The sequence below is a fragment of the Peromyscus leucopus genome, chromosome 10 (assembly GCF_004664715.2).
Source record: "Peromyscus leucopus breed LL Stock chromosome 10, UCI_PerLeu_2.1, whole genome shotgun sequence".
Taxonomy (NCBI): domain Eukaryota; kingdom Metazoa; phylum Chordata; class Mammalia; order Rodentia; family Cricetidae; genus Peromyscus; species Peromyscus leucopus.
Genome location: NC_051071.1, coordinates 3,575,528 through 3,589,672, shown reverse-complemented (window position 1 = coordinate 3,589,672; position 14,145 = coordinate 3,575,528).

The window sequence follows — 14,145 nt, the reverse complement described above, 5'->3', positions numbered from 1 at the left end:
AGACACACGCAAAAAAAATCATGCAATAAGTAGTCTCCACCAAGATGGGAAAAGTCAATCTTTTCCAGCTACACATGGCCCGGTAAGGTTGGGGACAAAACCAGTAATTCTAAAGATAAAAGAAAGCCTCTCTGCTTTTTCTTATAAGGGCTAATTAGTCTTCTTTTAATGTCCAGTCTGTAGCTTCTGTACTGTTCAGCATCACTCAGGTCAGTTCCCAGCAGTCGACGACTCTCATAAACCCGTCTAGCATGTTGCTTATTTATTTTGAACTTCTGCTGTGCTTGTATCGCCATATCTTCATTGAATCCTTGCATTAATCTTTCCAGGGAGAAACAGGGCAAATCTTGACAAAGCATTACAAGCACAAAGTCTCTTAGTTTCACATAGCTTTTGGATGGATCTTCCGCTGTGATATCAAGAACTGAAGGAGATGCAATGTAGTATCTATGAACTGTTTCAAGAAGTTGAGCACCATGGCCCTGACCTTGAAATGGAGTCAGTATCAGCATCTGACTTACACGTGGCCAGGTTTTGTCTGGGTACACATAGTAATTATAGACTGTCATGTAGCCTACGGTCGCAAAGAGCGTAGATGAGGAAATGCTTGAGACCAGAAGAGTTGACCAACCAGATGAACCAGATAGAGATAAGTGTGCAGCATGAGCAGCTGGAGGAGCACTTTGAGGAGCTGGTGGAGGACTACCAGCGTGTCATTGAGCAGCTCGCTCTAGAGTGACCGCTCCTGCTCCCCAGGACACCTGCAGACTGTTGTGCATTGTGCTGTGAAACCTCTGATGACCCTAAAGTTATCTATTGTTCTCCTTAGTGGAATATACCTTCTGAGAGATTGTATATTTTAAAATACTGTCTAGAGTTTATGAACATATATTGCATTAATAAAAGATGGCTTGTGAAATACCAAAAAGAAAAAACAGAAAAAGCCACCTACTGAAAACTTTTTGTAAAGAGAGGAAATTGTTATCCCTGCCATCCCATATATGGTACTCCAGTTTCAGAGAAACCCCAAGTAAGGATCCAGAAAGGTCCACAGAATTATTATTCCCAAACACTGGAAATAAACTTGGTCAAATTGAGAAATCCCTTAAACAACAATATTTGGTGTGAAGTACTGAGTGCAACAAATGGACCATTAACTCCTGGAAGAAGATTTAAAGTTAATTGCTTTCATAGTTCTAATGGTCATTTTTGGCCATTGGGGGCGGGGGGTGATGTTAGGTGCATAAAAATACATATATTCCATATTAAAAATGTAAAATCCAATGTAAAGTTGCACCCCTTCAGAATGGCTGTTCTAACTGTACAGAAGTCCACTGAGGTGTACAGACTTTAGGTCTTGTTAGCTTTATGGCATATTTTATTTGCAGGCTTTTTATAATAAAGTTTAATGAAACAAATGTCACCTCCTCAGTTCCTCCACAAGATGGCATCTGTTATCTTCACATTCTACATACACATCAGGTACCACAAGCAAATGGAAGGTTTAGACTTGATCACAAGGCAAACAGACTCCCAAATGGAAAGCTCACCTCGAGGACACATTTAAATTCAGCTCACAGGGAGATTGCTTCCCCAGGTAAAAGATGCTCCCAGAACTAACATCTTATGAAGTAGCTCATGGTATCTTATAAAAGATCTAGACCTCCAGCATAGCTAGAACTAGAAAAGTTGTTTTCAATCACTCCTGTGACACTCGCAGGAGACTCACATGATTACAAAATTACTAATTAATGAAATTAAGAGTTATCTACATAATTTTCATAATTGTTTCTAAGGTGACCCCTTGGGCAGCCAAACTCCCAGGCAGACTCACACACTATCAGAAAGACACCATGGGTTCCGTAGACTCAGACATCCTCATTGCAGTAGTAACTGTGTGATATGCATCAGTGAAGCAAGCATTGTAAAGGATCTGACACCAACTCCCACCATGAAAAGTTGTGTTTCCTTGAGGTTTTAGTCTGTAAGACAATTCCAAAAATGTCAAACAGTAACAGAACCAAGAAGCTGTCAGATTTCATGGAGGTGATGTCAAGAATAAAATTATGATAATGGAGCCTTCCTAAATGTCATTTTGTGAGTTTCCACATGTGTCCTGTCAAAATACTCTCATTCTAGCAAAGAATGGGTGGGAGATACCTGCACAGTATCATGGCAGCCTCTAGAAGAGTGAGTCAGACAAGGCTTCCAGATAGGGCCATGCATTAACGCTTCTGTAGTGTGGGGCGTTTACCCACCAACCCCACAGCTCCCCAGAATTTTGAGTGTGAGCAGCACTGGAACCTTTTCCAATGGCCCCGACTGTCTCTGCCCCAGGGTATTTATAGAAACACCAAGGGGTGGAGCAAAAGACCCCCTCCCCGCAGCACAACCAAGTGCAGATCATTTCAGACACTTGCATTCAGGCCTGTGGTCCTAATCATCCTCTATGTGGACGTGCTGGGTAAGGCCACGAAGAGCCCGAAAATGTGCTCCCACAGGTCACCCTTTCTTAATATAAAAAAATAACTAATTATTAATGGTTTACAGCAATCTCCATAGCTGTTACACCTCCCAGTATGGGAGCAGAGGATGATAAAGATGGCATTTCTCTTTTGAATTAGGTCTAAGGTGACTACAGCAGTCTTAGCTGCCTCAAGCCCTATCTAAACCAAAAACTCTTAAAGCAACTACAAACTTAAAGAATCCCTTAACTTCATCATTACAAGAACAGGTTAACATAAATATTGCTAAACATAGTCACAATTCTCCCAATCTTACAACACACAAAGCAAACTCTTAACAGAGTCATTTGAATTAGCATATATGGTGCTATATCTAGTTAACAATTTTCTCCATCTTACAACTTTAACTCTTAATCATTTGAATTTTCTTGCTAACAGAACATAGGAAAAACTTCGATGTATTCACAAACTTAAATATTTCCTTAACTCCGCAAAACCAGGGTGCATTAATATCAATAGGTTAAACAATTTCTGCAAACATAATTCAACCTCATAACTTCTCCTTTTCTTTATAATTTTTTAAACAAAATCTCAAACTGAGTTAGAAAAAACCCAAACTTATACAATTCCTACAAACCCATACTGAAAAGCAATATTTTCAATCTAACCATTAACACTTTGAAAACTTTTAGCAAAACATCCAAAAGCAGTTTCTTTTATTTTTGGTTGTGAGCCTAGCCTTTAACAGCTGAGCCATCTCTCCAGCCCCAAAAGCAGTTTCTTAATAAAACTCTTTACACTTTAAAAAGTAGTCTTAGTATACCCCATTTGCATTTCTTACTAACAAAACAGGACATTAATCCACTCAACTTTTTAAATTAAACTAAGAAATGTTAACTCCCCTTTTCTTATAATTCAAGCAAAATCTCAAGCCTAGTTAGAAAACTCACACTTTTCTGTTTAAACAGTTCCATTTGTAACACAAAACCAGTTACATAATTAATTCCATTTTTACATAAACAGTTCCACAAATCAATTGCATTTTTAACACAGAACAATTCATGAATCACCAGCATATATGCATATACATCTTGACTCTAGGTAGAAACAATAAATTTCTTCATTTAAACAGTTCCATTTTTAACCCAATTCCAGACAACAGTTCCTAGGTCATTACTATAAGTAAATTCAAAATTGTCCCATTGCAATTAAATCTCTATTGTTCATTTCTTAAGTCCCAAAATTCAAATGATAAATTCTGGCACTAGCCTTCCAAATATGAAGAAATCCATAACCAAAATCTTTTTGCAGTTAATAATTTTAGTTCAGAGAAGCGTCTCTGAACTTTTATTCTCAAGCCAGAGACCTTTTAGTTTCAGTAACATTTTTTTTTTTTTTTTTTTTTTTTTTTTTTTTTTTTGGTTTTTTCGAGACAGGGTTTCTCCGTGTAGCTTTGCGCCTTTCCTGGAGCTCACTTGGTAGCCCAGGCTGGCCTCGAACTCACAAAGATCCGCCTGCCTCTGCCTCCCAAGTGCTGGGATTAAAGGCGTGCGCCACCTCAGTAACATTTTAAACTGCACCATTTTTGCTGTTCGCTCGGGTTTTTCTGTGTTGTGTTGATCCTCCACAGATCTCAGCTGCGGATGCCTTGTTGTGCTGGTTCTGGCGTCCTCCATTCTTAGGTTCTTAGCGGCTTCTGGAGCTTTTGAAACCATTCAGACTGCCTACTTTGCAGTCTACTAGGAAACTATCTTCTCTGTCTCAGGTTGTTTTACCATATACATTAAGCATAGATTCACACTCAATATTTACACTTTCACAAACTTACATATAACATGTGCTTAAGCATAAACTCACACTCAACATTTACACATTTTTACAAACTCGCATATAACATATTAACATCTACTTATTTATACTCTTTAAGGAAACTATAGAACTACTTTAGCACATATTTCTTATTACTTCTTATATTCATTCCATCTTCTTATTTCTTCTTTAAACTTTCATTTACAACTAGTATCTTACAAGCTTATTACTACATGGCTTAAGACTACCTTAGATACTTCTTGCAAGCTGATATTCTTAAAGGAACTCTATAGATCTATTTTACAAACTTATATAGGGCTACCATTAGCATATATAATTTAGCAAACACCCAAAGATTTCTTAACACAGATGTAACAAGACAGAATAATTTCTATAAACTCACATATCTTATTTTCATCTTTTTCTACTTCTTACTCTTAAATATCATCACTATCTCTATTAGATTCTCTTAACTAGACAGGAAGTATGTACATCATTTCTAAAGTTTAGAGTTTATAGTCAGCTTTGCTATACAACATGGGGATTTAGTGAGTGTTGTCGTTATAGAGTTGTGATACGCCATTCCGGAACTGGCAGAGATGCACTGTCAGTGGTAAACGGTTTTTAACTAGAGGCAGTCCCTTCACCCAAATTCATAATAGCTACCCTTAGTACTTCAGTTCAGACAAACGTGTCTATTACAGCAGTACTTTTGGTTGTTCTACCAAAAAACTTCACTTCACGCTGAGGGTGAAATTACCATATTTAGCTGCTGTAAAGCTCTTCGCCAAATTCTGCACAACTATTAGGTGATATAAAGTATTTTTCTAAAGGAGCTAGTAAAACCAAAAGCGACACAGCTCTGAACTCTTATTTCCTCACTGTTTGCATTAAACCAGTGACAAAACCTCAAATAGTAATCGAGCCACTTTCATTCTGGTTCCTTTATAGGAACCTCATTGGAGCTGACCTTCCTTAGTTCCACGCTCCTTACCAAATGCTCTGGTAACCACCGAGCTTCATTCTCCTCTTGTGAAAAAACACAAACATGTCCTCGACCCCATATTAAAACAGGATTGGGACCCTTCCATAATCCCAAGCAGGGATCTTTCCATTTCACTTGAGCAAAAGTCGCTTGGGTGCCACTGTGCCAAGATCTATCTGCGGCAGACTGTTCATAGACATCCATATTCCAAAAGTTCAGAACAAAAAGAGCATGATTAAATGCATTATGTGTCGATTGAGGGTAATTTTTTTCCTTTTTTATTTTTATTTTTTGAAGTTGTATTTTAAGACTGCTATGAGCCCTTTCCACAATACCTTGTCCCTGATAATTATAAGGAATACCTGTTTTATATATGATTTCCCATTGGGTACAAAATTGTTGAAATGCCTTACTACTATATCCAGAACCATTATCAGTTTTAACAATTTTTGGTATACCCATATATGAAAAACACTTCAAGTGGTGCATAATTACATGTTTTGTAGCTTCACCAGATTGTGCACTAGCCATTAAAAATCCTGAATAAGTGTCAGTGGTCACATGTACATATCTTAATTTGCCAAATTCTACAATATGAGTAACATCCATTTGCCATAGATGATTGGGAAGACGACCTTAAGGGTTTTTTCCTAAGTGAGGGACAGGAAAATATTTTGGACATATCCCACATTGTTTAACTATTTGACGAGCAGCTTCTTTGGTAAGATTGAATTGCTTTCTGAAACTTTTGCTATTTTGATGAAGAGCATGTGAGTGTTGAGCCATTTCCACTTGGGATAATGCTCAGCCATTGCATTACCCTTAGCTAAAGGACCAGGAAGATTAGAATGAGCTCAAATATGGCCCACAAAGCAAGGCAGCTTGCTTTTGTGAATAGAGTCTTGAATTTGTTGAAATATTTTAACTTGATTGTTGTTAGTTCCAATATTTTCAACAAAACTGTTACTATTCAAAGGAGTCAAGAACATAGATGTTACTTTGAGAAAAAGCATTTTCAGGATTTAGTATTTTCATTTCATTAGCTTTAATTCCTGATGTTATTAGCAGCTGTGATAGCTAGCATTTATTTCTAATAAACTTTTGGGTGATGCAACTATTTTGTAAGACAGCTAGATTTTCGGAAGTTTCCCATCTACAAAGCAGTCATTTCTTTTTTGAATGTCTGTTTCCTTGTCTCCTTATTAGATTTGCAAAGGAATCACTCATTGCAGGCAGTTTGTTCAAAATGCAAAGAACTTTAACTTCAACATACGTTTCTTCATATCTAAGACAACAATGTTCAGTGTATCAACTGTTTTCCCTTGTTTTAAGGATTTTAAAGTGCCTTGTTTGCTCTTATAGGTAGCTTTTTTGTCATCCAACTACTGTAAAAACTTTGCACAGCTATTAGGGTAAATAAGGCATTTTACCAAAGGAGCCCCAAACCTCGAAGCACCTAGTTCCGTATCCTTTCAAATTTTCATTGGAACTGACACTTAAACTCTTAGACGATTTTCCTCCTTACTCTTTTAAAAGCTGTATTTTAAGTTTACCATGAATGTATTTTTGAGCTGACAAAAGTGTTTCAGGGCAATGTCGCCATCTTTAGCAGAAAAACTACCTTTCCCACAATGCATTTGCCTTCTATCAGTGCCCTATTGTAAACTAGCTTTTGGACTTAATTTCCCATAGTTCTTTTCGGATCTGAGAGTCAACTTGTTCTTTTACCAGACTTGCTTACAAATTCTTGCCCGGGAGGTTTGAACAAAGGTTTTTGCTTTTGCAATGGAACATTTGAACAAGCATTTTACATTTTCAGCTATGGCACATTGGGAGATTTCTATTCTCTCCTCAGCTGGCTTCAACAGGTGTCTCTCCTTTGGACACTGGCCCCAAATCAGAACTGCACCTGCCTCATTAGCGTGCATTGAGGCTGGCATTTCTGATAGCAACTTTCCTTGGGCTTGTGTTTGCCTTAGCCATTTACAACAGCTTTTCCATAGCTCCTTCAGAGATTTTCTCCCACTAATTTTATTCTCATTTGGCCTGTTCCTCCGCCCCACACCCAGATGCAGAGCTTCAGGTATCTGTCTGCAGCTCTGTACCTCTGCTAGGTGCCTTTGGAGGTAGGGGCTTTTCTCTCTCCTTGAATCTGCCTCAAATTCTAGCAGCTTTTTCAGGTCATATTTTTCTGGGGAGGATTATGTCCCTTCTGTTTTTTCAGAGTCTTTCTCCCAGACAGTTACCAGTTTGGCCTCAAGTTATCCCCTCTACCCCAGAAACATTTCCGACACTACAGTGACTGCTTTCCCCGCTACTGAAGGTAGGGGGGTTTTGTCCGTTTCTGTTTTCAGGGTCTGAGGTTTGTGTTTATAAATCAAGCTTAGCAAAGGAGGGTTTTGTTTTGTTTTGTTTTTTGCCATATCTAAACTTGCATTAGGACAGGTGTTTTTCCCTCAGGCCTTCACCTGGCCCAGTCCCCCAGTGGGTTGCATTTGCTTGTCTGGGTGCTCAAGGACAGAGCTTATACCAGAGGCAATCACCCCTTAGGGCTACACTCCCTCATCTCAGGGAGTCAGTTGAAACAAAGCTTTTCTCAAAGAGGTGCTTTCTCTGACAGAAAAGAAAGCTTTACTCCTGGATAGTTCTGTCCTGCCCTGGCTGGGCTCTTTCTCCAGACAGCGTTCTGACTCGGCAGCACAACTGCTTCAGACACAGTTCAGCTTTACTGTTTTCCCAGAAAGGTCCTTTCTCTGATAGGAAAGCTTTTCTCAGATTTCTTTTCGCAGCTGTGGACCTATCAACTGGGACTTGTAAGAAAGCAGACAACTGGGCCATTCACACTGGCTTTAGCTTTGGTTTTCATTAGCAATCTTCCCCTGGGTCCTGCACCTTCCTGCCTCAGCTCCATGCTCCAGGAAGTTTACAACTGCAGGAACCCTAGTATCCCCGAAATGCACTCCAACTCAGAGACACTGGCCAGTAGCCTCTGGGTTTTTGGTCAGAAGCAAGGATACAATGCTAACAGTTTGCATTGCTTCAGGGGATCTTTGCATTTGGACGGTTAGGAGCACCTTTTCATAGCTCACTCAGAAACAAAACCCTTGATGCCTGAGCTTGGCTGTAACTGAAAAGCTTGGCTTATTTGCTTTTCTCAGGTAAAGTTTCCTGCCCTTTTGGGCTCTCTGTAGCTCTTTACCTGCACTCTCCCAAGCGTTTCCCTCAGGGTACTCTGACCCACTGCCTTTTACTAGCTTGAAGAGACAGAGCTTAGAAGAGAGGTTTTTAGGAACTCGATCCCTGCCTCCTGTATTACAGGGAGGATTTTTAAAGCTTGCAAGACAGAACTTAGGTTTTGCTGTCTTAAGAGGTTTGTTGTTTAACCTTAGAGCTAATCACAGGTGATTCCTATACTAATATCTTCAGGTGATTCTAATTTGTCCTTCTGAGACAGTTCTGAAAGGATTTAGTTTTTGAGTTTAGGAGAGCTTTTGAGAAAGATTAAAGCTTTTTAGAGAGATTTCCCCCCAAAAAAAAATTTTCTAAGAAAAGCTTTTTAGTTTAAGAGAAAGATTTTTTCCCCCAAGAGAAAAAGACCAACTTTTCCCAAAACTTCTGAACTTTAAACTTTTTGACTTTTTACAGCCCCACTTTTGACTCAGGGAGAAATCACTTTCTCCTGCTGCTTAGACTTAGCATTTCAGCTGTCCCCAGGTCAAAAGCTTCCATAGGAAACTTTTTCTTCCCCATAAGCTCAGAGAAGAGCTTTTTTACTACCCATAAAACCCAAAAAAAGATTTTTTTCCCCCCAGTTTGCATTCATAGCCCCCAAAGTTAGAAAACTGAAGAGTTTTTCTGTCTAGTTGCCTTACTTATTTTTTTCTACACGATCTTACACTTCTAAGTTTTTCCTGCACTATGCCTTATACTTATTTTCCACAGATAGAAATTGAGGAAAAGATAGAAAATAGAAATTTTTGATAGAGAATTTTGCACTGCAGCATTGGACATCCTTCCAGTCTGCTTTCCTTTCCTTTTGAGAATAGAAACCCCTGCCCCTCAATAATATAAGTATATATAATATATATTTTTTCCATAAAACTGGCAGGGCTGACACACTTTTGCCAAAAACTCTGTAATAAAACTATTATTTTCCTTTATCTTTAGTCCCCATTATTTGTCTTTAGGCCCTGTTCATTTGTCTTAGTACCCCCTTTTTTAGTCCCCCCTTTATTTCTTTAGTCCCTTTTTTCTTTTTTTCTTCAGTCCCTGTTCATGGCACCATTCTGTGGGGCGTTTACCCACCAACCCCACAGCTCCCCAGAGTTTTCTTGAGTGTGAGCAACAGGAAATATTAGGTAGGAGGATTTATTGCCGAGATAAACAGATAGAAAATAAAGGCTCAAATAAACAGATAGCCTCAAGAGGGCCTGGAACCTTTTCCAACTGGCCGCTACTGTCTCTCCCCCAGGGTATTTATAGAGACACCAAAGGGTGGAGCAAAAGACCTCCCCCCCCCCCCAGCACAGCATCTCAGACACCTGCACTCAGGCTCGTGGTCCTAATCATTCTCTATGCGGACCTGCTGGGTAAAGCCACAAGGAACCCAAAAACCCGCTCCCACATTGTAGCAGTCCAATTCTGAAATCGTGTTTAGACATACACTTAGAACATCTAGAAAGATCCATTGCAGACAACTTTAATACAATGATAAAGTGTGACAAGGAAACTAACCTAGAGAGAACTTCCCACTAAATGGCTGTGGAGAGAGTGGAATGCTAGACTCAGGTTCCAGGACGTCAAACTCCATGGTCCCAAACAAGTGCTCTCCTATTGAAAAGCTCAGTAGTGACTCTGCCTTCCTTAATTCCAGGGCAGCACTGACTGACCAAGGCCCCTCAAGGAGTCAGTTGCAGGCTGAGCTGTAGGACAGATCAGGGTATGGCACGTAAGATTGGCAAGCTAATTCTTTCCTTCACAGGAATACCAAGAGCAGATAGGGCCTTCTAGACTTGACAGGGCTTTTCCTACTAAGTCTCAACAATATGGTGGCCTACAGAAAACCTGAACACTGAAGCCACCAGTTGGCACGCCAACATGGATGGGGGAAACATCACAAGGATACACTCTACATTAAGAGCTACAGACCATCAATGTCTACTAAGAAAAGGAGAAATCAGTCTGTTGCAGAGACAAGCCCCCAGCTGTGTTTATGGCTGATCACGTAAGAAAACTTACGTACATACAAGCAACACTAAATGGACTCGGGAGGTTGCATATGTTTAGCAATAGAGAGGACATGAATTTGAGAGGGAGGGTGTGCTGGACAGTTCGATGTCAACTTCCCATCAGTCAAAGTCATCTGAGAGGGAACCTCAATTAAAATACTATCACAAGATGGGGCTGTAGGCAAGCCTCTGGGACATTTAATTAGTCATTAATGGGGTAAGGTCCTAGACCATTGTAGGTGGGGCCTTCCTTGGGCTGGTGGTCCTGGGCTCTATAAGAAAGCATGGTGATCAAGCCATGGGGAGCAAGCCAGTAAAAGGAGCATCTCTCCCTGGCAGCTCCTGCCTCCAGGTTCTCCCTGTTTGAATCCCTGTCCAAGCTTCCTTCAGTGATGGACTATGGATGTGGAGGCATGAAGCATGTAAACACTTTCTTCACCACCTTGATTTTTATCACACTCATTCATCATAGCAAAAGTAATCCAAACTAAGAGGGAAACAGGAAAGGACTTGGAGAATTGGGGTGGATGGGTGGAAATGATTTTTAATCTTCTAATACACATGGGCACAAAAGAGATGCAATAGAATCAGAATCTGGCATGTAATAATGCTCAGCCTTTGAGTGGCATGTCCAGCTGAGAAGTAGAGACATCTGGTGAACTAAGTCCACCTGCCACTGCATTGACCCTTTCAGTGGAACTCGGTACCTATTCTCTGGACAAGAGATCGAGTCAGTCTACAACAGTCAGGATGTGGTGGCCACACCTTAAATCCCAGCACTAGGGAGGTGGACACAGGATCTCGGCCCATTCGTTCTGAGGATTCTTAGAGAAAGGACCCCACCATTGGGTCTGAGATTTGATAGAGGTAAGAAGTGACTGTGGCTGCTCTGCTTCTGACCTTTCTGCTTTCACCCTGACTCCAGGTTTTTATTAATTAAGACTAATTAAAATCACACTTCAAGAAGCCATGAAGGAATACCACTTCCTGGCTTGCTAAGCCCACTATCTTATTCATCCCTGGACCATCTGCCCAGGGTTGGCACCACCCACAGGCAGGGTACCACATCATAAATCAAGAAAAGGTTCCCAGTAAGGCAGTTGTGGGGCCATGTCTTTAATCCAAGCAGATATGAGTTTGAGGCCAACTAAGTTCACAAAGGGAGTTCTATGACAGCAAAGGCTACACAGAGAAATCCTGTCTCAAAAAAAAAAAGAAAAAATATTCCCAAAGACATGCCAGGTATTTCTTAATTAAGATCACCTTTTCCCAAATGTGTTCACATTTGCATTAAGTGAACAACAACAACAAAAAAAAGGACACCCTAAAACAGGGACCAAGTCACAAATCACATCAGAATCCTATGTAGAGTTCCGACCAGGCTTACAGCTCAGTCTGCTGCCTGATGCGGTCCTGCCTGTTTCTATCCAGTTGTTTTATACAATATGCTCATTTGCAATCTTCATCCATCTCCTTCCCAGTGCACTCTACTGCAAGTTATGTTCCAGTTGCCACTCATGAGACAGAACCCTTACCTGGTATAATTATTGGAGCCAAGAACCTGAGACTATATAGGTCATGGACCCAAAAAGAAAACTAACTATTCTGCTAAAATGAACATAGAAATATGTCTTCTAATAACATTGCCAGACCCATGGATCAGTAGGTCCTTCTACCCTCAGAAGTTTATTAATGAGGACCCACAACTGGACAATGTGCATAGGATGTCTTTATCATCAGTTCCCCTACCCACACCCCTCCTATGTTCAGAGACCTATGTGGAAGAGGGTGTAGAAAGATCTAAGATCCACAGATGGATGCTTCCAAGGAAACAGCATCCTCCAGACACCGACAGGACTGATGCTCATACACATTCTGTGACTCACAAGCATGCACAAGGCCTCTGCACAAGTTCAAGCCAGACAAAGATCCCAGCAGAGGGGAAGGAAGCACAAAGTCCCTCAACTAGGAAATAATTCACAAATGACAGCAGCTAGGAGAAGGGGGAAATTACTTACAGGGTAAAGAGGCAGACCCTATGTCTCCCTCATAGATTCAGACCTCTAAGTGGAAGACTCTGCAGGGTGATAATTTCTCAGTGAGCACATGGGATTTGGGCTTTAAATTTTGTGGCTACTCCCCGGCAGTGAAAAGGAGTCAAGGTAAGGGGGGGCTAGCCAGGAACTCTATGCCTAGTACCTAACTAGGATTGGATTCTCTAAGGAAACAGTTAATATTTGGGAGAGAGTTACATTTTTCTCCAAAATGAAATGTGGAAAAATCCAGCATGCCATCTATGGAGGAACTAGTTTGCTTTTCCTGCCAGAGAACTGGCACCCAACAGAACTGATAGCAATGGACAGGCTTTTTCATTGGTCACAACTGAGGACCACCGACAGCTAGAGTGGTCACGTGTCCCTGGTTGGATGTCACTGTGAGATGACAACTAAAACCACCTGAGCAGGGAGTATTGGCCTGTTCACATCAGAATAGCCTATGGGCGTGTCCTTGGGGATTGTCTTTTTAAATTGATGTAGGAGTACCCAGCCCACTGTGGGTAGCACTGTCACGAGGTAGGGTCTCTGAGACTACAGGAGGGAGCTGACCAAGTATCCCTCCATGATTTCTGCTTCAAGCTCCTTCTTGAGTTCCTGCCCCCATTTCACCGATGAACTGTCACCTAGAAGTGTAAATGGAATAAACTTGCCTTTCTCTAAGTTGCTGTGACAAACACTGACAAGAGTAACAGACAGGAAACTGGAGAGGGATGCTGGTTTGTCTCACAATACACAGGACAGATCTCCATAATTCTGGTATTCCAACAGTGGTAAAGTGACCCAATGGCCCTGATAGCTGGCAGTTTGGCACAGAGTCCTCAAATGTTTTAAAACTTAAGATGCCCAGGTGCACTGCTAATACCATCTAGATTCTCCAATCACAAGTCAGAACTGCATACAAGAAAACCACTAGCATGGCAACAAGCATACTGCCCAGAGCTTGGGATAAGCCACCTCTACTTAATCTCCAAGTTTTCTGAACACCTTGTGCTTTGCCGCTTTCAATGGTCCAACTAGACATGATAGCGACTGAGTATGGATGTTCCATTTCCCTTCAGACATTGAATACAGTGGACATTAATGATATCCATAAGCTATGATGGGGCAAGCAACCTCCAGCACTCTCTCCAGTTGCTCCATAGCCATCTCCATGACAATGATCTCTGCTTCTGCCAGGTGCAGTTTCTGTGCTAAGGTTGGCTTTTACTACCTACATTTCTTCCAACAGTCTTAGCAGTTTGTTCAAATCAGAAATAATTACAGATATCTAGCTTCACCTTTAGTGACAATATGCAAATAAAACAATTTGTTTCTCCATATGGGGGAGTCCTGACCCTGCCGGGTCCTGACCTTATTAGGTAAGCCATCTTTAGATCCTATAGAGCATCTTGAACAGCTGTCGCAAGGCATCGTTCAGTAGAATGTCCTTCAATGCAATGTGCCATGGGACAACCTGGACCAAAGTCACTAAACTCTGAGGTCAGCTGAGCTAGACAATCACCAATACCTTTCCCATAGCTGAGTTCATAGGACACTGTTGAATGTTCTGAAGCTGAAATAGGAGCCCAACAACTGCCAATGGCCATGCCCTTGACCACAGA